Genomic DNA, 26,242 nt, shown 5'->3' with positions numbered 1-26,242 from the left:
AAAACAAAACTTACAGGCTGCTTAGAGAGTGGCATCTTATTGGACACGGAGACAGAGAACTCATAAATAGTGAAAGGCTTATCCATTTCCACAGTAACTGTTAGTGTGTGCGGAACAAGCGTGAGTGAGACAGCGGGTCTTCCCTTCACTGATAGACTTCCTGTGCACTGTCCCGTTCCCTGAATTGTGTACTCCTCCACACATTGCCCAGCCCAGGAAGCTCAGCATCCTCCATGACCTCTGACCTCCCTGTCTTCTTGACCTGACACTAAGAAGGCCTGTCAATCTGCTTCCAAACACTACCTTTAACTTCTCTTCTCTCCTCCCCACTCTCTTCTTGCCTTGAGATCCTTTTTGCTTATCTTGTGCATCCTTGACTGTCCCCGTCCCTGATGACTCCTGTTCCTTACCACCTTCCCTCTTTTTCACCGCTAAGACAAGCTTCTTTGCCCAGTGTCCATCGGGCAGGTGGACTCCTACCTGGATATATTACAGTGTCCTCCAACTGCTAGGGAGTTAAAGATTCAGAGTCCCAAGTAAACCGGCTTTGATTCATCTTTCCGACTAAGTCCTGAAACTTACTGTGTTCTTGAAAAGGGCCTGCCACACTGGACATGTGTGCTCTTCCATCCCTCCCATGTCTGGACATGCCCTTGTTCCCTTGCAGTTAGTTCTTCAAGAGTATTTTTTTTTAAGTTTCCATGAAGGGGTAACTTTTATTTCTCTCTTCCTTCGTAACCAGCTATCTTACATATATCATATATCACGTTTTACTTTAAGTCATTTTATGTCTCTCCTATGAAAGTGTGAGCCATGTGAGCCTTGAGATGATAATTAGAAACTGGACCAATAGATGTATACGTGCCCAGAAAGCATCCCCGAGCATGCATCTGGGTTCGTTATGTTGGTGGATGCTGTTCTTCCCAAGGTACAGCTAGCCCACCTGGGGAGGGGGGAAGCCACCTTCATCTAACTCTCTATTACTTTTTTCTTTTGAAACATGTTTGATAAGTAACATACCAATTACGTTTATTAATTATAATTCAACTCTGAAGAAAATTTCACGTTTTAATCAGTTATTTATCAACTAGTGTGTGTGTGTGTGTGTGCGTGCGCGTGCGTGCGTGCGTGTGTGTGTGTGTGTGTGTGTGTGTGTGTGTGTGTGTGTTCAAGAGTATGTGTGTGGAGGTTAGGGGACAATTTACAGGAAGGAGCAAGTTCTCTCCTTTCACCTCATGGGTCCAGGGTTGGTACATAGGTCATCAGGCCTGGCAGCAAGCACCTTAACAACTAAACGATTTTGCCAGCCCTTTCTTGGACATTTTTAATTAGTTTTAAATGTATGTTCAGATTTATGATATGGAGTATAGTATAGTGTTAAATTGTATTAAGCAGTATCTCCACATCCTTGGTTTTAATTACCTGCAATCCAACTACAGCCAAAAAATGTAGAATGGAAAATTCCGAAATCAAATCCAAAGTTCTAAAATTCCAGAATTTCAAAGTGCATGCTATGCTAAGAAGCATGATGAAGTCACATGGCTTCCGGCTGCATCCTGGCCAGGAAGTGAGTCATCCTTTTGCCCAGTGTATCCACAGTGTCTTGACTGCTCACCCATTAGTCTCTTCTCACCCAATTCTACTATCAGTTCAGCTCTGTTTTGTCACAGCTCTTGTGTTCATAGAACACCTTTTTCACTTAACAATGTGACCTGGGCGCAAGAGCAGGGACAAGCAGTAATGCCAGCATCTTCGTCACAGTGTACTGTAGAGGTTATTCTCTGTGTCTCATTTTGTGCTGGCCATTATAGGTGTATGTGTAGGAGAAAAAAAAAATATTCGAAGAGATCTGGCACTATCCAAAGCTCTAGACACTCCCTTGGTGTTTTAGCATGTGTGTTTACAGACAAGGATGGCTCTCATGTCAAGTTACAATTCCGTTAAGTGCATTGATAGCGCTATATGATACAAACTTCTCAACAGTGAAAGAGTAATTTACTCATGTACGCTTTAAACTGTGGTGCTGAACATCAAACCTGGAGCCTTACACAATACCAGGCAAGCGCTTTACCGCGGAGCTTCATCCCCAGCCTGCCTATAACTTTTCATTTTAGTTTGTATAGAATGTAGGCAGTTCCATCTTATTCCTGCAAAACATGGGTTGGGACGTTTTCTACTGCTGAGTGTGACGACAGCGGGGGGGGGGGGCTTGTTATCTATGGCCTTTATTATGCTAAGACACATTCCTTCTGCATGAATTTGCTGAGAGTTGCTATCATGAAAGGATGTTAAACGCTATTAAATTCTGAGATAATTTGGGGGGATTTATTTACTTATATTTTTATGTGTATGGGTGCTTTGCCTGCATGTGTACCTGTGCGCCATGTGCATGCAGTACGCATGGAAACCAGAAGAAGCATTGTATCCTTTTGGAATTGTAGTTACAGAGAATTGTTAGCCACCATGTGGATATTGGGACTTGAACCCAGGACCTTCAGAAGTGTAGTCAGTGCCCTTAACCACTGAGCCATTTCTCCAACCCCCTGTTAAAATCTTTTCTTCCTTTTTTTTTTTTTTGTGTGTGTGTGTGTACAATAATGATATGTGTTTCTTTCATATTCGTATTGTGGTATATTTTTTGGATCTGGTGTTACTCTATTGGCCAGGCTACCTCAAACCAGCAATCCTTTGTGCAAATGCTGGCCTTATAGGTGTGTGCCACCATACCAGTCTACTCATGTGCCTTCTTTTTTCTTTCTTTCTTTTGTGAGACAGGATTTCACTATGTAGTCCTGGCTAGCTTGAAATTCAACATGTAGACCAGGCTGGCATCAAATTCACAGAGATCCTCCTGACTCTATCTCCTGAGTGTTGCGATTAAGGCACAAATGACCCTGCCAAGCTATTCACATGCTTCTAAAATACAGGAGGATCAATGAAATCTTCATATTCCACTACACCCATTTAAAAAATATTAGTCTTATTTTAAAATAAAATATTTGTTTTAAAGTGCCAATGTTTTTTTTAAAAACCCATATATTTTCAGGCTTTACTATTTACAACTATGATTTTAAAAATTCTGCGTTGACTAGAAAATGTGCAGATACTTAAATAGAGGTCTAACAGATTAATGAAAACATAAATAAAGAGCCGGGCATGGTGAGGCATTCAGGAGGCAGAGGTAGGGAGATCGATGTGAGTTCGAGGCCAGCCTGGTCTACAAAGTGAGTCCAGGACAGCCAAGGCTACACAGAGAAACCCTGTCTCAACAACAACAACAAAACATAAATAAAACAGTAAGCAAAAATGAATGAGAACTATTAAGTGACCAGAATCTAACCCAGGGAGGGCTGAACAGATGTGGAAAATGTTTATCTCCTGTATCATCTTATCATTTGATTTTAGTGCCATAGATGGATAGGGAGACAGCATGGCTTTCCCACCCCCATCTCAAATATAAAAACATGTATATTGAAAGGCCAGCAGTGACCACCCAAGACCAGGGCTTCTGTAACTATTTTACTGCCAGTGAGCCAAAGGGCCTGCTTAATCTCAAGTGGTAGCAAGTTTTGAAGGCTTCTCACAAAAGTATGAACCCTCCTCTTCCTTGCTTTGTTGATTACTGTCCTTCCCGCTGATCTAAGCATGAAAGAAGCTGGGTCAAGAGGCTGGTGTTTTTATTTGAATTTAGAACTATTCAGTAGTTAAATTGGCGACAGCCACACCATCTAGAAACAGGCAGATTTCTGCTCCTGGATTCTTTTTCTTGTACTCCAATACTAAAAGCTTGAGGACGTTGTGTGAAATGAATGAGATTGCTTTTAATGGATCTAGACTGTATGGATCCACAATTATACGATTAACACAGCAAGGATTCTTCTTCACCTGTGTGTGTGTGTGTGTGTGTGTGTGTGTGTGTGTGTGTGTGTGTGTGCGCGCGCGCGCGCACGCGTGCACATGTGTATTCATATGAAAGAACACAAGTGTGTGTGTATGCACATGTTTGTCTGTGCCTGTGGAGGTTAACTGTCTGCTTCAGTTGCTCTCCATTTTATTGACTGAGGCACCATTTTTTTTTTAATGGGGCTGGGAATCCAAAGTCCAGTAGTATCCATGCTTGCACAGCAAGTCATATTATGGCGCCATCTCCCCAGCCCCCACGTGTTTTTTTGTTTGTTTGTTTTTTGTTTTTTGTTTTTTAAGAAAACTGTATACAGACAAAAATTTAGAGTGATGGAACCCTACGTACACAACGTTAATGCTTTTCCCCTCTGGCCATCACCCATTTTCCCCATCCTCCTCAGACGATTTCCCAACAAATGCTGTTACATTTTAAACTATTTTACAATGCGTTTTTATACATAGTTGACTTTTTATTATTTTTAATTATGAGTATGGGTCTCTGAATGTGAATACAGGTATCCATGGAGGGCAGAGACTAAGGAACCCACTAGAGTTAGGGTGATAGGTGACTGTATGCTGCCTGCTGTGTGTACTGGGGACAGAACTCAGCTCCTCACAAGACCAGTTTACAGTTTTTCCCTCTGAGCATCTCTCTAGCCCTGAGACTTACCATCTAACAACATAATCAAACTATTGTAATTGCTCCCGATTTCACCATTTCCCTAGAAGCACTGAATAGTCATTCAAGTCGTATTTACTTTTCTAACAGTGTCCTGTGTATCAGTTTTTGGTTTTATCAAGTCAGATCTACCTCACCTTCCTCTGCTTCCCCGACCTCCGACCTCCTCTCATTCTTCTCCTTCTGTTTGCCTTTGGGCTGAGAAAACCAAGTCGATTGTTCTCGAGGTTGCGCTGTTTGTATTCTTGCTGTATCCTTTAACACCTTCTCCTCTCTCGTGTTTTTTTTTTTTTTTATAAACTAGTACTGCATTTTAATCAGCAAAATACTTGGAGATAATGAAATGGTATTCTTCCATAGCTTTCTAAACTCGTTTATAACCATCTGGCTTTGCAAAATAATGTTATTGTAAGTTGTTAATTTCTTATTAGTTTATAAACTAAAATATTTCCATAAATAAAAATTTCTCTTTGTTGATCATTTTGCCACCCTAAGGAACTCTTAATATAGAAAACACAAAATAATAGCTTACTTCTCAATGAATTATAATACAGACAACCTTACTCTCAGCACTTGGGAGGCAGAGGCAGAGGGATCTCTGGGAGTGAATTCCAGGCAACTCATGGCTACATAATAAGACCATGTCTCAAAACAAAACAAAACAAAACAAAAAAACAAAAACAAAAGAGAAAATGTATCTTCCCAAGGTGATCAACTTGTTTTGATTTGACCTTGGGGCAATAGGAGAGTCTGTCCAGGCTGCTTGTCTCTCACTGTGATAAGACACTAATAATCTCTAGCGGCTCCTTCCATTGTTATAGGGCAAGATGCTCCAGACCTATGCTTTTCATGCACCAGGCATGGAGTCAGCCTTTGACATGGAAGGCACACACTGGCCCTGGGCTGATTAGGACATGGGTTATGATGTGCTTATGTGCTTTGAATATGAAGCAGCGACTGTAGGAATAGTTACCTTCTGACTTTGCCGACTTCAGAGTGTTCTCCCCTTTCTACACACCAAATCATAGCCAGAATGTTGCCCACCCAATTGTCCCACTTGGCAGAGTAACCTTGTAGTGACAATATGATTCTTATAAATAGCTTAAGAATTCCACTCCTTTCATTCCTTGTGTTATAGTTGCTTGTTTTTATTCAGACACAGGCATGGAACATCGGCTGCACACACAGACAAGTTGAAGCGTAACTGCCAAACTCTTATGCTTTAAAACCACTCAGAACAATTTACTCTCTACATTGCCAACCGGTTAAACCGGTTTATTAACATTTTAAAGATTACCTTTTAATTTATATATATTCTTCTTAGCCATGAAACCATGGTTTCAGTTCCCTATAGCCAACTATAAGCCCCAAAGTATTAAGTGGAGCATTCAAGAAATAGTTCCTAAGTGTTAAATCTTGCTGAGCAGCAGGGTAAAATTTTGCACCTGAATCATCTTATTCTCCCCCCTTCCCCAGCATCCCTCGGGTTGAATGTCATCCCTGCCTTTGTATAGTATCTGTTATCGGTTCAATAGACACTTGGTTATCAATCAGATATCTCAGTTTTGTTGGTGTTTAAGTAATTCTTACTTTACATTGAATAGTCACAAACCACAGAAGTAGTGAGGCATTGTAGGTGTCCAAGAAAACATGCTAAAAGATGCTAATTCTACCATTAATGACAAGGCTGTAGGAAACAGGAAAAATTCTAGTATGTTTAGAATTTAATCAGATCTGCAATTTCAGGCATCCACCGGAAGCCGTGCAAACTATTCCTCTGGGAGAATAGGATTCCTGCGTGGTGAAGTAAATTTACATTCTTGAAGTCGGATCTATGAAACGAGATATATTCAGAAAATCTACCCACCCCTGCCTCTCCCTTGCCTGTACACTTTTCCTAGACTTTGTGGTATGCCGTCCACTAAGTAATGCCTGCATGGCGACCCTTCCACTAAGCCACCATTTGTGTTAAAGTTATATAAGGAAGAGAGGAGCAAGGAAGGGAGTTGGACGTCTTTATAATAGAAACAAATCTATCTGTATGTATGACTTGTCTACTTAGATAAATGTCAGTATGCTTCTGTTGAGGGCACGAGAACCACACCACTAAAAGTGGTGTGAGAATTTGAAAAATCAAAAGGGGGAGAAAATAGATGGAAACCATGCTTATCTGTAAGGGAAGGATCCATACAATTATAAGATTCATATTGTAAAACCTAATTTTGAATCGAGAGGTTCACTAAAGATTTGGTTTTTTTCCTAGCTTTTTTTTAAACCTCCAGCTTTTTATATGAAAATACTGAGGAATACATTTTGCCCTGGAGAGAGAGAGGGGGGGGGGGGGGGGGGGGGAGAGGTGTATTCACTGCCTTGGCTGTGGAGAGCTCTTCAGAGCCTACCAGTTTACAGGCAGCTAATGAGAATACTAGCTCTAAGACTCAGGCCCCACACCTCCAATGCCTGGCTGGTTCCTAAGGGATCTCATCTAGCTACAAGATAGGAGATTCAAAGCTTTTTTTCTTTTTTTTTTTAAGTAATTAAGAAAAATTATTTCTATTACAAGTAAAAAGCAGATTGTTTCCATTAATTTTATGAGTGAGTTCATTTTTGTTGGCTTAAACACTAGGCCTGGGTTGGGGTGGCGCACAGTGGGAGGGAGGTCTGACTGAAACAGCACAGTGTCTGTTTCTGTCACAGACATGCCTTGCCTTAGTGTCTTTGTGGCCAACACAGCACACTCAGCCATTCTTTCCTCAGAGTCCCACTGGGTTCTCAGGGGTGGGAGGTGCTGCTCCATTCTTCTGAGTTTCTAGTCAGCGTCCCAAGATCCCCCATCAGCTGCCTCTACCTGCTCAGTTCTCCATCTGCCAACATCTCACTCTTGAGTTCCTGTGGGACTTTCTCCATCCTAACTGAACAGCACATTCTGAGTGCTTGCTGACTCTCTTTTGCCCTCCTGTGCTCTGAACAATGGTGCATCAGTCTTCCAAAGTACTGTTTACATAGTGTTTCCCTTCCTTCATTGGTCTGACTTTTCATACCTTTCCCAATCTCAATCTTTCCTACTAGCATTTACCCCACAAAATCCCATTTTCCATGCTTAGGCCAAATTCCATCTCTCTGACTGTTGTTACCTGAATTTTACTTAGAGTCAAATTGTAGGACGTTCAACCATCATTTTGTACTGGATTGCTGTAATCTTTTCTATTACTGGAGGGAAGAAACACAAGAAAATAAAATGCTGTGTCAGATATATTACTGTACAGAAGCATCCTATTGCTTTACAAAAATGAAACATCTCCTATCACACAATGTGAGTCGGCTCACATCATATCCAGGTAGAAAACACAGGCCATGGGTTCTGGAACAATAAACCCTGGGGGTAAGTTTCAGTTTTGTCACTTGTAAGAAATTTGAAGTTCACCCTGTGTTTTGTCCACTTTTATCTCTCATTGGATTAAAAAGTGAAGAGATAACATCACCAGTTGGTAAAAGAAGTATGGGAAAAGATGCAGGTTTTTTCCTGTAAGAATTTGTGATCCAAATTAGACATGATGGGTGCTGAATCATTCAGGCAAGCTAGGTTTTTCTATGGCTTAAAACCAGAAATGCCTATTTCTCACTGATAATACATGCCCAGATAGGTCATTGTTTACTAAGAGACACAGCCAACTCAGGCTCCATATTCACAAAGTGCTGACATTGTCCCCTTGGGAATGAGATTTACCAATATGGATATATATAGCCACGTGATTCTGTCTCATGGATAAACACATTTTATTAGATGCTCCTGTCAGTGTCTATTGTTCCATTTCCAAAAGATCCGGGGAAGGCAAGCCAGAAGCCAGAGATCTGGGAAGTATTGAGTGTCATTACTGATTGCCAAGCCATTGCAGGTCTAACTGATCTTGGTAAGGAGCAATCCCTGTGGGGAACCAACTTCAGCAGCAAATATGTCAGGGGAAAAAGCTATAGTGGACATAACTTCCTACACTATCAACAGTCGTCCTCAGAACCCCACAGAAGGCTTTGCTATGACCCTAAGCATCATTCAGAAAAGCCTCTGTGACTGTCATGGCGCTCAGACATTGGGGTCCTTGGCACAGCTGTGCCCAAGTCAAACAATACGTGCCCACTCAGGATTCCTCTACTCTCCACAACAGAACGATGAGCAAGCGTTAGAGACGAGACCGTATTACACTCTTCTAGAGGTGAGTGAGATGAGTTGGAACTCATTCTTTGTCATTTTCTTTGGTCTCAGAGAGATCAGGAAAGATTTCCAAAAGAGAAAAGACAAGTCTGGAGAGCAAACAGTGGACTCCTGTTCAGGCTTGGAAGGGGCGTAGCCCTCCGATGTCAGTAGAACAGGCAGTGAGAAGAGGGGCAGGACGGCATCACATCTCATGTGTCACTACACGTCAGTCACACATTTAGGCCAGAAGAGGGTAGCAAACTGCAGCCTACGTGATTTCGCCCTCACTTACCTGTGGACATCAAAGGTGGGAGCCTCCACAAGTAAACAACCCAGAAGCCTCTGTGGCCCACCTTTGGCTCAGTTCCCAGTATTACTTCTTGTATCCTGTAACTGAGCTCACTATCAGTACTGAGGTAGATAATGCTTTGACTCTGTATGGAACCTGGTGTTTCTTCCTCACAGCCTAATCCAGGGATATGGAAACCATGGCTATCAGGCTGCACAAGCCACTAAAACAACCATATTCACGTTCTGTGTCCACTCCCACAACATACTGTCTAAAGAGCATTTGATTTTCCTTTAGTTGCTTTTTAAAGCTGACCCTCCTTTATCATTTAATAGAAATGCATGAGAGTTGTACAAAGTTCTGATTTCATTGTGCAGAGTCTTTTTTTTTTCCTTAAACATCCCCAACTTTGGCTCAATTGTAGAAGGGTTTAAGGTCTGAATATTTGAAGAGGCCCCTATCTCTATATTTAGAATTTTTCTTCAAAGTATTTCCCCAAAGTATCACAAACTGGTGTTCAGATGATTGACGTGGAGATATGACTGTCAGTGTTTTGATGGGAAAGGAAGAAGCTTCAAGGAAGATAAATGAGCCATGGGTATGCTGCACTTCAACTGGGAAAAAAAAAATGCTCAGAAACTTCCATATGCTGTGATTCTGAAACTCTTAGTCTAGTGTTCAAGAGAAGGGATGTTATAAATTTTTTAAGGAACTGTGTGGATCAGGGCACTGAAGCAAGCCTGTGCAAATTACCTTGGACACCCAAGCAAGCAAGCAAGCAGATCTGCAGGAAGAGCAAGGCAGGGGAGCAGTTAGGTGTGGTTGCCATGGCAACCATATGCTGATTGAAATGTTTGAGAGTTCCTGATTCATACCTGCCTCCACATTCTCTTCTCCCTTCCCTGGCTCCTCAAGACTTGAAGTCCTTGGCGTCTCGATGCTACCGAGCCACCTTACAGAGAGATGCCATGAAACCGGAAGTAGCTGTTCTCCTAACAAGGAAGGCACATACAGTGAGTGCGTCTACCCGAGAGGAATAGGCTAAGATGTAGGTAGAGTTTGTGAGGGAAGTGGAAGTGAGGAGGCTTCCTGGCCGCATACCGGTATGCCGCCGGAGCTCTGGCACGACAAAACCAAAGGAAGACCATGAAGACCAGCCGAGCCCGTGGGAGCAGATGCATGGGAGCAGGAGCGAATTTCTCAAGCCCAGAAGAAGCCCTGCTGATAACAGAAACAGAGCTCGTCCAGAGGAGGAAGAGGACCACTGCTCAACTCGCCCAGCTCCTGCTTTTTCAGCTAGAGAAAGGATTAAAAATACCTACCCTGAGGCCTGGCAGCGCACGCATTAAATTCTCCCTGGGAACTCAGATGAGCTGGGTCTGCAATCCGCTCTGTGAGGAGGAAGATGGATGGCCAAACCCAGAACAACTGAAAATGTTTGGCTAATGTTGATTACACACACACACACACACACACACACACACACACACACACACACACACACACAGGAAAATAAACATTTCAAGGTCACTGGCAAAGCCATGAGGAACTTTTTATTTTCATAACCATGTAGTAAAAAATATAGCCTGCTGAGGACAAAGGATTGATGTGATTTTTAGTAAGAATGAGTGCTGTAGAGCTAATTTCCATTTCCATTTTTTTTTTCATCACTGATTCTGGTGTTAGTAGAGAGAAAAAGAAGGGGAGAACGAGGGTTTCTCCTTGGAGAAAGCTGTTTTCCAGGTGTCTAAACAGGGACCAGTACCGGCCCTGTAGCTGCCCCTGGTCCCTCTTGGCTACACTGTTCTAGGCTTCCCTTCCCTAGAAGGAAAAGTGCAACACAGGTTGAGATTTTTTTTTTTTAATTATTACTGTTTCCCTTATCTCTGTATGGGGGGCGTTTCTTTGTTCCTTCGTGCCTCGTTCACGGTGGCATTTCCCTGACACGATGCTGTGGGCGGATGTCCAGCAGACTGGAGGCTGCTCTCGCGATATTTCAGCACGCTGGCATCTGGATAGAGATTCTTGTTCTGTAGCCTACGGATCTAGTGGCAGAAGGCAGAGGCTCTGCGAACCAACTGAAATTACCCGGAGTATTCTGCGTGCGGCTAAGCATGTTGCTTTCTGGAAGGAATTGCCTTGTCTGTCAGTCCATCTGGTTCTGTCATTAACTGAGAAAGGGAAGGAGCGCCGAGTCTGTCATGCACTCAGCATGAGCAGCACACTGACCTGTTTATTACCCACTGACGTTTTAGTGAGGCTAGAAGGAGGAAGTGATAGTCAAGAGATCAGTTTTGTTGCCGATATTTATATCAAATTTTGAAGCATTCCATGACCAGAGGTCAAGTCTGTATTATGCTGAGATATCAATAGCAAAGAATAACGGTCAAGAGATTTTTATGGCACGGGCATGTCCTTAGCATAATAGCCCTCCACATAGCAACCATGATTGGCTGTTTTGTCAGGGTCAGTAGTATTTTCGCTGAAGTTGCCTCTATCAGAACGCCGTCGTTTCTATTACTTGTTTCTGAAGCATCTCACAAACTGTTGCTCAGGGAAGTCCACTGACGCCAATACCTGGTCTCACCAGAGCCACCATCTCTAATGTGTAGATGGCACTAACTCGATCAGATCCCAGAGGTCTGGGGGAAAGCTACTGGTTTTTTTTCCCCCTTACATTTTACCCAACATACACCAGAGTCTAAAAACTCAACCGTGTTAGAATTCCTCTTAATAAGGAAGTACTGATAGAGACCAATTTGGCTTTATTATATTAGTCTGAACACATGTGTTTTGTATTCCATTTGGACAAGAACGTTCAAAATTTAATGATGAGAATTCTGTCGACTGTGGCTCTGAAATGGGGAGGTTGGTGATGCAAACATGACATGAAAGAGTGTTTCTGAGCAGGCATTTCAGGTCCAGCCTCATTGCTGGGGCAGCTCCTGCTGGACAACTGGTTCCAGCCGTTGCCAAAGGAATAAAACCAAACTGGCTCACCGGAGCTCACGGGGCTCATCTTCTTTTCAATCTATAAACTTTATGCAATCTACTGTCTGCTTAATCATTATTTTTAAATGGAAGTTTGATGATTTCTCCCCTTGTGATAACGTGAAACAACCAAGAGACTAGATTCTTTTTTTTTTTTTTTAATTCCAAATGACACCAAGTATTGACCAGCCAGAGCTTTTGAGAAGGACTTAACAGAAAGTCATGAGATGTGACAGGTGCTTAGGGTGCAACCTTAATGCCAGCAGACTGGAAAACAAACAGCGCAACCCAGACAAGACGTGACTTTGTTCTTTAGCGTCTGTGTGAAAAGGAAATCAGATCTTTCTGGGTTGTGCTCCCCATTCACAGGTGTAAAACAGAAGATGTCACATTCCTGCTCTACTACGTTGTCTGGGGTGCTGGTGTGGGGCAAGTTGAAGGGGCACCGCGCCGATTCTCATAATGGGAAGTCTGTTCATTTAATGCATTTGGTGCGTTTGCTTCAGGCTACCACAGAGGACAGCATAAAAACATAAAGCAGCCCCTAATCCCATGAGCCTAGAGCACCCTGGCTCCTCTCATCGCATTCCCCAGCTCTGTTGCTAGTGGAAGTGAGACACTGACCCCAGGCCTGCCACCACTCTTCTTTACTCTGGCAGCAAACCACAGAGTTGTTGGCATGTCAATTGTTCCATACCAGGAGGAAACCAATTGTGTTAATGTGAACGTCTCATTCATCAGACGTAACAGGCTCCACATTTTTAATGAGCTGCAATTCCTCGTGCAAGATGCACAACCACAGTGGATCAAGACAAGTGATGGAGTGATGATGTTTTCTAATTTAGGGTGGTTGCTCTTTCCAGAGTTTGACGGCATTTCAGAGCGCCAAATGCTGCAATTAGAAAGTCTGTCTGAGGTTGTGTGTTAATCAAAAACAGCTGATCATGTCTGAATTATAAAGGATAGCAGAGCAATAAAGATTGGAGTTATTATTTCATTTTCTTCCTTCTGACTTCATAGACAAATGTAAAGAAAGGAGTGAACACGCTATTTACTGAGTACCTGGTGCATCTTCCCGGGACATGAAAGTCTCCAAATTGTACCCAAGGGCTATGTTTTGAAAATTATAGTCCTTGGGAGAAAACTTAATTTCTATGCCCTCATTCATCCCCGACGCTAAATATTTCTCATGGGTAAAATAAAACATTTCAGCATTTAATGATACAAAACATAGTACTTAGCAATTGCAGGAGTCACTGGAAGAAGCGGCTGAAATCTCCAACTTCCTGGTATTTTTAAAAATTAATTTATTCAGATTACATTTCAGTTGTTATCCCCCTTACTTGTCTCCTGTTCCTTCCTCTCTCTCTCTCTCTCTCTCTCTCTCTCTCTCTCTCTCTCTCTCTCTCTCTCTCTCTCTCTCCCCTCTCTCTCCCCCTCTCTCTCTCTCTTTCTCTGTCTCTCTGCCTCTCACACTCCATTCCCCTCCCCTAGGTCTGTGACAGAAGGGGACCTCCTCCCCCACCATATGGTCACAGCCTATCAAGTCTCATCTTGGTAGCCTGCCTATTCTTTGATGGCTCAGCGGATAAGAGCACCGACTTCCTGATATCTTAAAGAGGGTATCAGTTGCCTATGGCCCTCAAAGCAGCACCTCAAGAATTCAGGATTGTGAGAGCACATGTCTTTCTCTGGGTTGGGACATGAGGCTCCCCTGCTCAAAGTCCTGCTCCGGACTTCTACTCTGCCACCCTGGAGCTTCTGGGCATCCTCGCCTCCATCGGCATCCACAGCTGCCAATCAAACACATACCTACTGCATTGGCCACTTGCTGCTTCCCAGTCATTGGCTGAGCAGGATGAATTCCTTCCTCCTTCTCCGGAGACTGTGTTTGGGCTTACCTTTCTTTCTGTCCTTATTGGGTTTTTTGTTTGTTTGTTTGTTCTTGCTTTTGTTTTTTAATGTGTATGTGTGGTGTGCCTGTGTGGGTATACTTGTTCACATGTGTGAGCGCACAGATGTATCCTGTGCAGATGTTTCCATTAATTGCCCTCTGATTTGTATTTACTGAGGCAGGGCCTCACACTGAAACCTGGAGCTTGCCAATTTCAGCTACTCTAACTAGCCCGCTTGTCCAGTGATACCTTGTTTCTGCCTCCCATGTGCTGGGATGACACTCGCCCTCCATGCCTGCTCAGAACTTTGTCAACTGTGCCACTTCCCCATCCCCTGGTCTTTCTGCCTGGCTCACAATGCTTCTTCACTGTCTTGGCAGGCGTAGAATGATGCTTACACATCCCATTTTGACATGGGGACAGTCATTTTTCTGGCCACAGTCTAAGCATCATACAGCCCTGATACATGTTTGATGACCTTCGAAAGGCAAAAGAATCCTGGCTGGCTCTGTTTGACTGTGTCCTGTAGCATGAAATAGTCCAGTTGCTAATGTCAAGGGAGATTACCTAACAGCTATCCCGCAACACCTCTGGAGACACAGGTTTCAGGTCTCTCAATCCAGTTCAAGTGTATGCATATGTTTCAGATCGCCATCGGGGGCTTTGCCTTAGTAGCAAGTCCTGGCATTATCCTCCCTTTAGACCTTAAAACTATACTGTGCTTAAAAACAGATGCCCAGAGCAGAGCATGGTGGTTCCTGTTTGTAGTCCCAGCATTTTGAATGGTGACCCAGGAGGAATACAAAGTGTTATGACAAGAAAAACAAAAACAAAACAAACGAAAACAACGTTGTTTTTGTTGTTGTTGTTGTTGTTGGTGGTGGTGGTGGTGTGTGTGTGTGTGTGTGTGTGTGTGTGTGTGTGTGTGTGTGTTTTCATGAAAAGGAATGCTTAGTAAGTGTTTCCTGAGGGACTTTGGGTGGGAGTTGGCTGGTGGCACTCCCTTACCACTTCTGTGTAGCACACTACACAGGCCTGCATGAACTCCAGTAAATGGTTCTACAGAAAGCTCATCTGTGGAACTGTAGAGAGGAGCATGTTGATGGCCATGACTTAAAAGCCTGGTACGGAATGTGACAGACTCATAACAGCCCTAGTAAAAAGAGGACTCCAAAACCAGAGCCAAAGGAGAGGAGTGAAAACTCCCAGTTGCGTCTGGGGGAGTTGAGATAAGGCACACACACTGCTGGCCTACTTGCTGTCTTCTTATCCCTGAGCTTTTTGCCTTTTTACTCTTTGCCATTGTGGCTCATGTTTTTACCTGGAGACACCAGCATGTTTCTTATTTTCATGCAATAAAGTACCAACCTTGCCATCTCTCTTTTCCTAATAAACTTGGAGGCCACCACATATTAATCCAGTTGCTCTACCAGAGTCCCCAACTCATTCTGATTTGCCTCGGTCATAAAACAAGACCTCACTTTCATAGGTTCCCCCTCCACCTAGGCAAACTGGGACTCTCTGCCTCTCCAATTCCTGTGATGGTGTGGGCCCTGTTGTCAGTGCTCTGACTACTTAAGCCTGCAGTAGGCTTCCTGCAGGCAGTGTTCCAGAAGGCATAGAGCTGATGACTAAAAGGATTAGAACTTAAAAAAAAAAAAAAAGTTATGTGACCTTTTTCTTCTATAGGATATGGTCCTATTTTCTGATTTTTTAAAAATTAGAATAAATGGTAGAACACTTTGAAAAGGAGAAAATGCCACCTGAGTACAAGCACTGGTGTCTATTTCTCACAATAACATGCATGGTCTGAAATTACCTATTTTATAGTTTATCAAGACTATCATAAAACTGCAGCAACTAATGGTGTAATAATATTAAAATACTTCAACACGTAAACTTAATAGCTTGTGACTTTGAAGGGAGTGTGTGTGTGTAATGGAGGATTTTCCTATTTGTGGCTGAAGCTTCCACATATCAGCAGTTAGTGGTAAGTCTTTGATGGAGGAAGTGTTTATTGCTACTGTTGTAAAGTAGTTTCGTGGTGCAAAAGTGGGGAAGCTTAGCTACCTGTCCAACATCCCAGAGCAGGGGGCCTGCCTTCATCTCTGCAGGCATTTCCTGGTGGGACAAAAAGAAAAAAAGTCCAATAAAGCATTCTGTGACAGTGTCACAGTGTTTCCATGAATATAAACTTATCTAGTATAATGTTACAGTTATGTTTCTAACCTTTAAAGAAAACTCTCTGGTGGGTGGGGCAGAGCAAGAAGCAGAGCATTATAAATTTACACAACTTGACAGCACAATGCTCATTCATAACAGATGCAAAAGAGGAACACAAGTTACAAGTGAAAGATGCCTGGTGTAAATTTTGAGGAACCAAAAGTGATACAAAGGGGGAAATCCCAGAGGATTCAGGCAAGTGGTACAGTTGGTTAACAGTCCATCCCAAGACAGAGCCTGTAGCCAAAGCAAACAGAAAAGACGCATGTAGGTAAGAGAACTGTGTATGCAGTACCATGTGCCTCTTTGGCTGGAAGGCAACTGTATGAATGCATTCTGCACATGGCTGTTGTTGCTTCATAATTCACGAGTATAGAATTAGAAAGAAATTTCCCATGAGCCTGCTATACTGACATCATTCTCTGCCAACCAATTATATGTTATCTGTGTATGCTACAGAAATTAATTTTAGCTTTGCAAGTGTTACTAAATATTATAGTTCATCAAGTGGGTTCAAAATTATAGGTGATCGTGTATACTAAATCCAAAACCCTAAGCATGTAAACATTTTAGGCAATAATGCTGAATGTGTATTTTGAAAACTAGCGGGTTTATCCAAAGTGTACTCAAACCTCCTCTCAAATATTTTAATTAAAATTCAATGTGAACTTTTGTGCTTGTCTGACTGCTAAATACTATAAGCAGTCTTATAGGATTTGTTATGTGCCTGTTGTAAATTGTGAAAAATGCTCTCGTGGCTGAATTCCATGACATTGCATTTTTTTTTTTTTTTAGATATATCTTAATAGCCCTGTGATGCATAATAAGGGTTAAGGCATCAGAATCCTGTTTAATTAACTTATACTCACTTGGGAACCAGTCACTTGTAAAAGTATGCTGAGCAAATAAAAAAAGCTTCAAATAATAAGAAATCCCTGAAAAGAAGAAGCCACTTTTGGTGAAGACTTTTCTGTTGGCTTTGTTATTCAAATGGTTTCAGTAAGATATTTTAGGCCTCACAGAGTTTTTATGTATTTTGTATAGACATAATTATACTTTAATGTATCGGTTTAATATTTAATTTTCTGTAAGTATGTATATTTAAGACATGAACTGTGTCTTGGTTCTGAGAAGACTGCCTAGAGCCTCCCATGACCACCTGGTACTCGAGAAGGTGGGCAGCAGTCCCAAAACTATCCATCTTTTGTCTACATGTGTCTAAAATATGACCAGTGCTTGACATTTGCATAAAGTTGATATAATAAACAGTCACACCATTAAAATAGCACATTCTTTTCAATCAATACTAATTCTCCATCATATAATGCCTGCCTTTAATGAGGACATCAATAAATGTTTGTTGCTGGTGATGATTATTAAAATGATATGTTAAACCCGTCTCCTCGGTTGAGAAATGCTTTGTTTTTGAGATGTCAGACTTCCAGCTTTGCCTGAAGTTTTTCTAATTAAACTCACCACTTTGGCACAAAAGCTTAAAATGTGCAAAGTTGCTGCAATTAGTGAATTGTGCGTCCATATGGATGTTACCAAACAGCTTTCAACTTAAAGGATTTGGGCTATTTTGAATGATGGGCCTTCTGGTAAGCTTAAAACAAAGCTTGTCTTTCTCTGTATTCATTTTAATTAATAGTATCTTGCTGGTCTCAAAGACGTGTTCTCGTCTGGAGGGAGGAGACATGATCATCATAAACCAGAAATAGCTTACAGAAGTAGGTTTAACTATATTCTACTTCTATCTGTTTTATGCTTCTCCCACCCCTAGAAAGAGTCGATACAGGGCTAGAGAAACTGGAATACACTGACTAAAGATGTTCTGAAAGAAAAAAAAACTGTATTTCTATTTAAATCATAACACAAACTCACTCAGAAACACAGTAAGTTAAACAATTTTCAGATTTTCTGAATTGATTCCAGCATTGATTAAAAAAAAAAGGTTCAATAAAAACTGATCGTGTGGTATTTACATGCACACAAAAAAGAACATGCGTGTGAATGTGTGTGCATGTGTGTGCCTGTGTGTGTGTGTGTGTGTGTGTGTGTGTGTGTGTGTGTGTGTGTGTGTGTGTGTGTGTGTGTGTAAGAGAGAGAGAGACAGAGAGAGAGAGACAGAGATGGGCTTACCCAGAAGTACTTAACAATTAGTGTCTTATTTGTACATTTAAGCCTGTGCAATAGCAAACTATGCTTGAAGATGAAATGGACACAAAGATTTATTTTGTTTTTCTTAGTACTTTAAACAGAACGACAGGGAGAGAGCCACAGAGATCTGTCGGTGGCCTTTCCCAGGCAATTTTCTTGTGAAATCTTATAGGCATGAAAGTCGAGGGGAAGATTCTGAACTTGATTCTCTACAAAACCAGTGTAAGTTTTACAGAGAGTCACACATTTTAGTAAGGGCTCTAACTTCTAAGTCTTTTCAAACTACTCTCCCAATATGTTTAGAAAAACAGTCTCATGGCCACCAGACTCCACTGACAGGATCCGGATAAGTCCAATTTTAAATACTGACTTAAAAGCCACACAGTTAAAGTAGTTTCTTAGAAATTAGTGATGAAGTAGTTAGGAATGAAGTGAACATTTTTTTAACATCACACTTATTGTAATTTCCTGGAGCATATAGGAAAATGAATTCATCCAACAGAGAGTAGGAAGCCATAAATCCAGAGATTCCTCTGCAGACACTGCGCCACAGCAGATCTCCCACTGCAGACACTGTGCACAGCGGGTCTCCCTTTGCTTAGTTGTTTTTGTTTGTTTGTTTGTTTTACTTGTTTTATTTGTTTGTTTTTTGTTTTCCCTCTCTCTCTCTCTCTCTCTCTCCCTCTCTCTCTCATATGGAATTGCATTGCCTGAATCCTCTAGATTTGGCACAAAGCCACCCTAATTTTTCCATATTGCCTGGATTGTTTTATTTTTCCAAGCGTGTAATTAATTACATACCTATCTTTAAATGCCCCCTATTTGGGACTCCCTCCATCTGAGTGGGGTTAGGGGGGTGGGGGGGGCCGCTAACATTAGTTTTACTTTAACTTGTAAACAGATAAAACTAAACTCAATTAAATGTTTTGTTTGTTTGTTTGTTTTTTGAGACAGGGTTTCTCTGTATAGTCCTGGCTGTTCTGGAACTCAACTCTGTAGACCAGGCTGACCTCGAACTCAGAGATCTGCAGGTCTCTGCCTCCAAAGTGCCTGGATTAAAGGCTTTTGCCACCACCTCCCAGCTTATGATATTCCATTTTTAAAAAGAGAACTTAGTTGCTTTCTAGATCATTTTATATTGAATTTGCTGCATGAAGCAGCTTCCTTCCTGTCAAAAGTTGGTGTTTCTTCTCAGTTAAGCAGAGACTTCTTCAGGACTCTCTGCAATGGAGGGAAAGAACGCCCGCATATCCTCAGCCACACCTGCAACCAGAGAATTAAAGGAACACATGCAGTTGTTTTAATTTTGAAGCAGAACAATTGCTTTTCTCCAGTGAGGCTTAGAGGGAAATGTTTGTTTGTCTCTTCCTGTAGAGAAAGAGTACTTTGAGGAGGGACAGTGAGCAGCCAGGGTGGCAGGGTGGGATGGGGGGGAGCCCACAATAAAAAATAAACACAAAGCCTTGGAGAGGGTAAATAGGCCAGTGTGAAACACAGGCCATCTGATGGCATCGGAACGCCCTGATCTGGGGCCTTGGTTCCGCTCTCCCTCCGGCGTGTACACGGCATGCATGTGTGTAGTGATGTGTGAATGTACACACAAAGATTTATCAGAGGGCACAGAGGGACTTAGAAAGAGCTGGGCCTGCTTTTAATTTGAGTCTGTTTGCTTGCATTTAGCACTCAAGGGCTTCTGCGTTCAGCTCGCTCAAAAGAGTGATGAAGCGCTCCTTGCTTACGCCTCGAATCAGAAATGCATGAAGTGCAGCTGCAGAGATAATACATTTTCCCCAAAGGCTTTGGCTGAGCAAATTAGGTGTCAATGGGGTGCCCGCGCAGGCAGTACTCTCTCTAATTAGTCTCTTGAGCCTAGTTGGTGGCGGCTATGAGATGATCTAATCAATTGGTCTGTGTCTGATGGTTGGTGCAAAAATCCTACCAGGCAGACTCTCTCCCACAGGTCACCCACCTGCACAGCGGGACTCCTCATTTTCATTTCTCATCTCCTCCATCACATGATGCTGACAGTTGGTTTTAAGAAAATTGAATCCAAAAAATATCTAGTTCATAGGGCACATGGGTCAGAACAAAGTTGCATTATGGGTACCAGGGATCCAATTAATTAATATTTATAGCTGAGAAGCTCTATGTAGATACTTCTGAATAAGGATTTTTATCAATTGAATCCAATTTCTTCTTTAAAACATTCATTTTTAGGAAAAAGCTCATTGTGAAAACTAAAAACTGGATGGAAATGGTGCCCACCTGGCTTATGATTTACATACCTAGGGGTAGCTGTGCATGCCAACCATCCAGCTTATACTTGGTACTCATTGTTCATTTGGTGTGTGTGTGTGTGTGTGTGTGTGTGTGTGTGTGTGTGTGTGTGTGTGTGTTGTTTTAATTAGCAACCAAATGCAAGAGGAAGAGTTACATTCATATTTTACTTACCTGTCATAGCATATCTTCATTCTTTCAGTCTACATCCCACCCACGAAATATTTGATTGCGCTTAGATCTCTAAAAATGTGTTTATTGCTTTCTGGAAAAGCTGAAGCTAATGTAGCCCAAGGTGAGAGGATGGGCATCCTGTGCTCTGTAAAAGCATCAGGCAGGGTAGATGGCACAATATGAGCTATTCAGAGAGATGGGAGGCATGCTGTCATTGGAACCTGCCATTAATGTCAAAGCCCAAAGCTAAGTGATGCACTTGCCATAACCACTGTGTTCACATTGACTAGCCAGTTACTGCTAGTGTGTATTAGTCCTTACACCCCGATTCTGCTACACCTTAGTAAGGTATGTGTGATTCTCCTATAGATTGCAGTCAGGATCAGGACAACACAAGGCCAAATCAATAGTATCCATGTGTATAAAATATCTTTCATGAACTCAAGAGGATAGTAAAGTGTATAGTGTCAACATAATTTATTGTTATATGAAGTCATGTATTTTGGAAATCAAATCACATCTTTGGAATATAACATAGTGGAGTAAAAATCATTCTTGACTGGTGGTGCTTGTCGATAACCTTCTTCTCTCTGCCAAGCTAAGTAACTGGCACTGTGGCTGAAAGAGCAGCTTGGTACCAGCTGTCTCAGCAACAAATGCAAGCCCCAGTACAGAGCTGTTCAGCTTCAGGGGAATGTGTCCTTCCCACCCATTCCCATGCTTTCAGATCCTTCCTTTTCACTTCTTGTCCTTCATCAACTACTTACTGTGTCCCTGAGCTACGCTTGTGCCGTGCTTTGGGTACACATGGGTTTAATCAGTAATATATTTATGCCACATGCATCTTTAGCTTGCTTCGTCAAAGGAAACACATCAAGAGAGACTAAGTGTCAGTTTCAGGAAGTCCGACTGGGCACCAGGAGAACCAAGCAAAGACTGATTGGTTTGGAGAGAGTCATAAGGGTTCCATGCCTAGGCAAGCACTGGTTGACTTGGAGTCTCCCTGGAATACTTGGAGTCTCATTCTGCCTAAGCTTCATGCAATAAAAAGGGACACCCCTGTCATCTGCTTAATATAAAGGTCAAGTTAAAACTGGTACTGAGATAGGACAAGGTTGCTTGAAATGGAAAATGTCCTTGAAATACTGTGGGGGCAAGTGGCCTCTCTCCTCGATCTCAAGGACCTGAGAAATGATTTTCATGCATGACTCAGAATGGATGCTCATATAAAAGTGCAGATGGAGAAAAGTGCTTTTGCTTTATTTCTCTGGAGGGAGCAGATGGGGTGGGGCTCTACAAAATGTTCCATGTAATCGCTGTGCTATGGTTATGACTTCTTTTAGAACATACTTAATAAAGGTGTCTCTAGGCAGAGGTGAGGGGTGGATTCCTGTGGATAGAGAATGCTACATAAAGCAGCAAACATTTGAATCAATGGTGGATGAGTTAGGATTTGGAGGCAGCAAAGAGCTTACGTGCATTATCTGTCCATACCAAGACCTCTCCAGAAACGTGATAGGAGGCTTTGATTTATATTCTACCCAGAATATTTATATTCCATCCATGGATTCTCAGGAATAGGTGAGCCCTACCTCAGGCCATACCTAAAAGACACAAAATGAATTAAAAAAAAAAAACTGGAATTATAGGAAATCATAGAAGAAAATATAGGATATAATCCTTGTAACTTTAGATTTCACCATGCATTTTTAAGTACAACACTAAAAGTATAAGCAATGAAGTAAAAAATACATATTTTGATCCTCATCAAAATCCAAAAATGCATACTAGAAAGTTATTTTCAGGTTGTTTATCTCATGAGAAATTAATGTCCCAAATGCATGAAGCACTGTAACTCAGCAGCAACAGCAAGATAAATCACAAGGTGAGGAAAGCACTTGAGTAGACATTTCTCTGAAGGAAATGAGCTCATAAAAGGGTGGTCAACACCACTAACCATTAGGAAAAGGCAAATCAGTAAAAGTAAATCAGCTTACCATAATAGAATAACTATGGTTATAAAACAAAGACTGTTGGCAAGGGTATGGTGAAATTGGAGTGCTTCTTCACTGCAAGTGAGGAAAAACTCTAAAGGCAGAATTTTCACCTGAGCCCAGAATCACACCTGCAGATGTACAAGCTAAAGAAATCAAGTCGGGAGTTGGAGCCAACACTCACGGCATCGGTGTTGATAGTAACTTTATTTACAGAAGCCACAGGGCGATACAACTCAAGCATGTATTAACTGACGGATGGATAAGGGCCATGTGACATAGGCAGAAAACGAGATGTTACCTGGACATTTTATAAAATAATGAACTACTGATGTATACTACACCATGGTGAACCTCAAAACTGTTATGCTAGTCGAGAGCTGCCAGATGCCACTGGCCACACATTGTCTGATTCCTCTTAGATGACATATTGAGAATAGGTAACTCCATAGAGACAGAAAGGCACTTGGTGCTAGCCAAGGGGCAGGTCAAGGGATGACGAGAATGACTTGGGTGAAGTGGTGTCGAGTCTCCCTTGAAAGTGGTATGCTTTGAAATTACACAGAGAAGAAGAAGATGGCTGTCTAGATTTGTGAATGGACTAAGTGCTACCAAGCTATACACCTTGAAATGGTTGATTTTGTGTTATATGAATTCCACCTCCATAAAAAAACTGAAGGGGAGGTTAAAATTCTGAAAATTTATTAGCCTAAGTAAAGATCGGTAGAAGGTAGGGACGTTGTTGTTCTAATGTGCCCTAAATCTAAGAATGGGGCTTTTGCACTCTTGGCTCAGGCACTGCTGGGTCACTGCCAGGCAGGGAATGCCCTCAGCACTGCAGCCCATGGGAGCAGCAATGGGGCAAGTGTGTGTGAAGTATCTGAAAGGCGTGGGAGCAGCGTTGGCCAGGATTTCTTCTGTGTCCCGCAGGATGACACGATGTTCCTGTAGGTGATGCCAGGCAAGCCTGGCGAGGCAGTGGCCAGGAACATGGTCCTAAGTTTAGTTAAGGAATGGGTTCTGGTATAGAGTAAAACTGATTCATCAACTCCTTAAACTGTGGGACTTGGACTTGGGAGTCAAACACTTTTCCTAAGTAGGCATATTCTCTTTCCTACCAAACGTTCAGCAAAGATGGATAGGAGCTTTAAAAATATATATATATGAAGGTTCCTTCATTCTCACCAACCTCTTGCCTTCAGTGGGTTCCCATTCTCAAGCTGGTATCCTTGGAGGCACAAAGGTTTGTGCATGATGCTGGGAACAGGCTGCCAATTCGGGTCACGCTGGCCAACATGCATTCTGATGAATCCAATATAACTGAGAATAGACAGCCAAGGAATCACATGCTGATTTTTTTAAGGACAAGTCTGTGATCCATTTTCCTTTTTCACATACATAATGGCCAAGATGGTGATCCGTCCTTCTAATCATCTTCATAGCATTTCAGGCACTTGAGGACCAGCATTGGCCCCAACAGTTTAGGGAAGGAATTTAGCCCATTTAAATTCATAAAATTACGGCATTTCTAGGGAAGAAAATATAGCCTGGATATTAGTTTATCATATTTAAGAAATGTTTCCATAAAGGAAATTGTTCTATCTCAAATGTACATGCTTGGTGTAGCTGCAGGGAATGGCCGTGGACTTAATTTGGCCTGACCAATTTTAATGTCTCAAGTAATCTTGAGGAAATGAATGAGGTAAAGTTTCACTTCTTAGTGTAACCATGTTCTCTTTTCCTCCTCCCAGGATTAAGTTGTCATCATTCTGGGAAGAAAAAGAAGAAGAAGAAATAAAAAATAATAGTAAAATAAAGAACACTAATGAAGTGGCCAACAGTGCGAAGGGGGCTCCTGGATCAGCTCCCTTCGGTTCCCTGTGGTGGATTTCACTTCCAAGAAAATTGAAGCTGGCAAGACCCTGTTTTCTCTGCAGTTCATTTAAAACCTTGCACGCATTTGGATACCTTGTGATTTCCAAGAGCTATGTGAAGATTAAGCTTTGCTTCCTGATACATGGCATGTATTCTTTTCAGTCTTTTGTGTCTGATTCTGTTTGATTTCCCTCTGCCGCACAGTGTCTCTGTGAAGGTTTTTTTTTTTTTTTAATGCTTTCAGCAGCCATGTCTTAAATACATTGAGACAACACATTTGGTGTTCACACTTCGTCAGTAATGTGTACACTTGAAAGCCACACAGTGGCATGAAACAACGTGTGTTTTCTTTGAGAGCTGAGTTCATTCTGCAACCATCAGGAAGAACGTTCTTTTTGCTAAAACCAACCCCATGTTTTCTGACTGACTAGACAGCATGGTTGCAGACAGTGGGGCCCTACCTGTTGCTTACCTTTGAGGACGTTTGGAAATGTGGGGTTTTCGTTTTTATTGGAAATGCCTGCATATTTACATTGGAGACCAGAAGCTTAGCTCGGCATTTCCAATAGCATGACTGCTTCTGAGCAGGTTTTAGGTAGAGAAACAAACAACAAGGACAAAGACAGGGATGAGTAAAAGTTGACTTTTTTTTTTTAAGCCTGTGGAAAGCACGGCAACTTTTTACATGCATTCTGGGTCTCGTCAATGTCTTTTTATTTCTTTTTAAATCAACTCTGTTATGCTCTGTATTTTTAAACTGGATAAAATAATGATGAACATCATTCTTAAAACTTGGGTGCAAAAAAAAAAAAAAATCTGTCTGTCAGGGTGAGTCCCAGTAGCAAGTCTTGGCCGATTAATGCTTAAAAAGCAAATTTAAAAATTATCCAGAGTTCAAAGTTTGCTCACTTACAACAAAGGACCTTTGAATTAGTGTTCAGAAACATTCCAAGCCATTCAGAAGGTATCACTGGGTACCAAGCTTTAAACTAGTCTCCTGTAATAACTGTTCAAAGGCAGATCTTACAAGTAACATGGGGAATTTTGCTTTAAAAATAGAAATAGTTAAAAAAAAAAAAAAAAAAAAAAAAGTCCAGCTTCCCTTGTTTTAAGGAGCTCTGGGACCGTGCAGGATGAAGGCGAGTCTGTACCACTGGGAGAAAGGGGCTGCCCTAGCATACACTGCCCCTTGATCTGGGGGCAGCTGCCCAGTGCAGGCCACTTCCAGGGGCAACCTCACTGCAGAGCTCCAGTATAGCTGGGCCCAAAGGGCAGTTAGCAAACTTCATGCGAAGCATGCCCTCTGCTCCTCCTGACACAAATCCCCATGGAAACGCGTCTGTGCGCATTGTACTGTGTTTCACTCCTCCTGAGAAAGAGGGGGGGGGGGGGAATCCTACAAGCTCAAAATGTGTCGCACGTTTTTAGGATCAAGACTAAGAATTTTGATCCAATTTGACAAGGGCTGATTCTTGGATGAGGGGAAAGCTTCTCTGTAGTCAAACCCAGTGTATCCCTTGAGGTAGATCCAGGTTTCTCAACTTTCAAAGGGACTTTCTCTGAGTAGTAGGCATAACCCCAGCCTAGTCA

The 26,242-nt window shown here is 42.0% G+C and overlaps 1 protein-coding gene across 6 annotated transcripts in view; it reads left to right on the top strand.

The window, feature by feature from the left end:
* The window catches only part of Cdk14 (cyclin dependent kinase 14), a 539,697-nt gene extending 513,660 nt beyond the window's left edge, over positions 1-26,037 (top strand). For all 6 annotated transcript variants that reach the window (XM_051152013.1, XM_051152018.1, XM_051152014.1 and 3 more), the window contains one exon: positions 24,529-26,037. The gene's annotated coding sequence lies outside the window, so the exon portion shown is untranslated. The remainder of the gene's footprint in view (positions 1-24,528) is intronic.
* The last annotated feature ends 205 nt before the right edge of the window (positions 26,038-26,242 follow it).

Source organism: Acomys russatus, chromosome 10, assembly GCF_903995435.1.
Source record: "Acomys russatus chromosome 10, mAcoRus1.1, whole genome shotgun sequence".
NCBI classification, from domain to species: domain Eukaryota; kingdom Metazoa; phylum Chordata; class Mammalia; order Rodentia; family Muridae; genus Acomys; species Acomys russatus.
The sequence above is the reverse complement of the archived record's forward strand: the minus strand, read 5'-3'. Positions and strand labels throughout refer to the sequence as shown.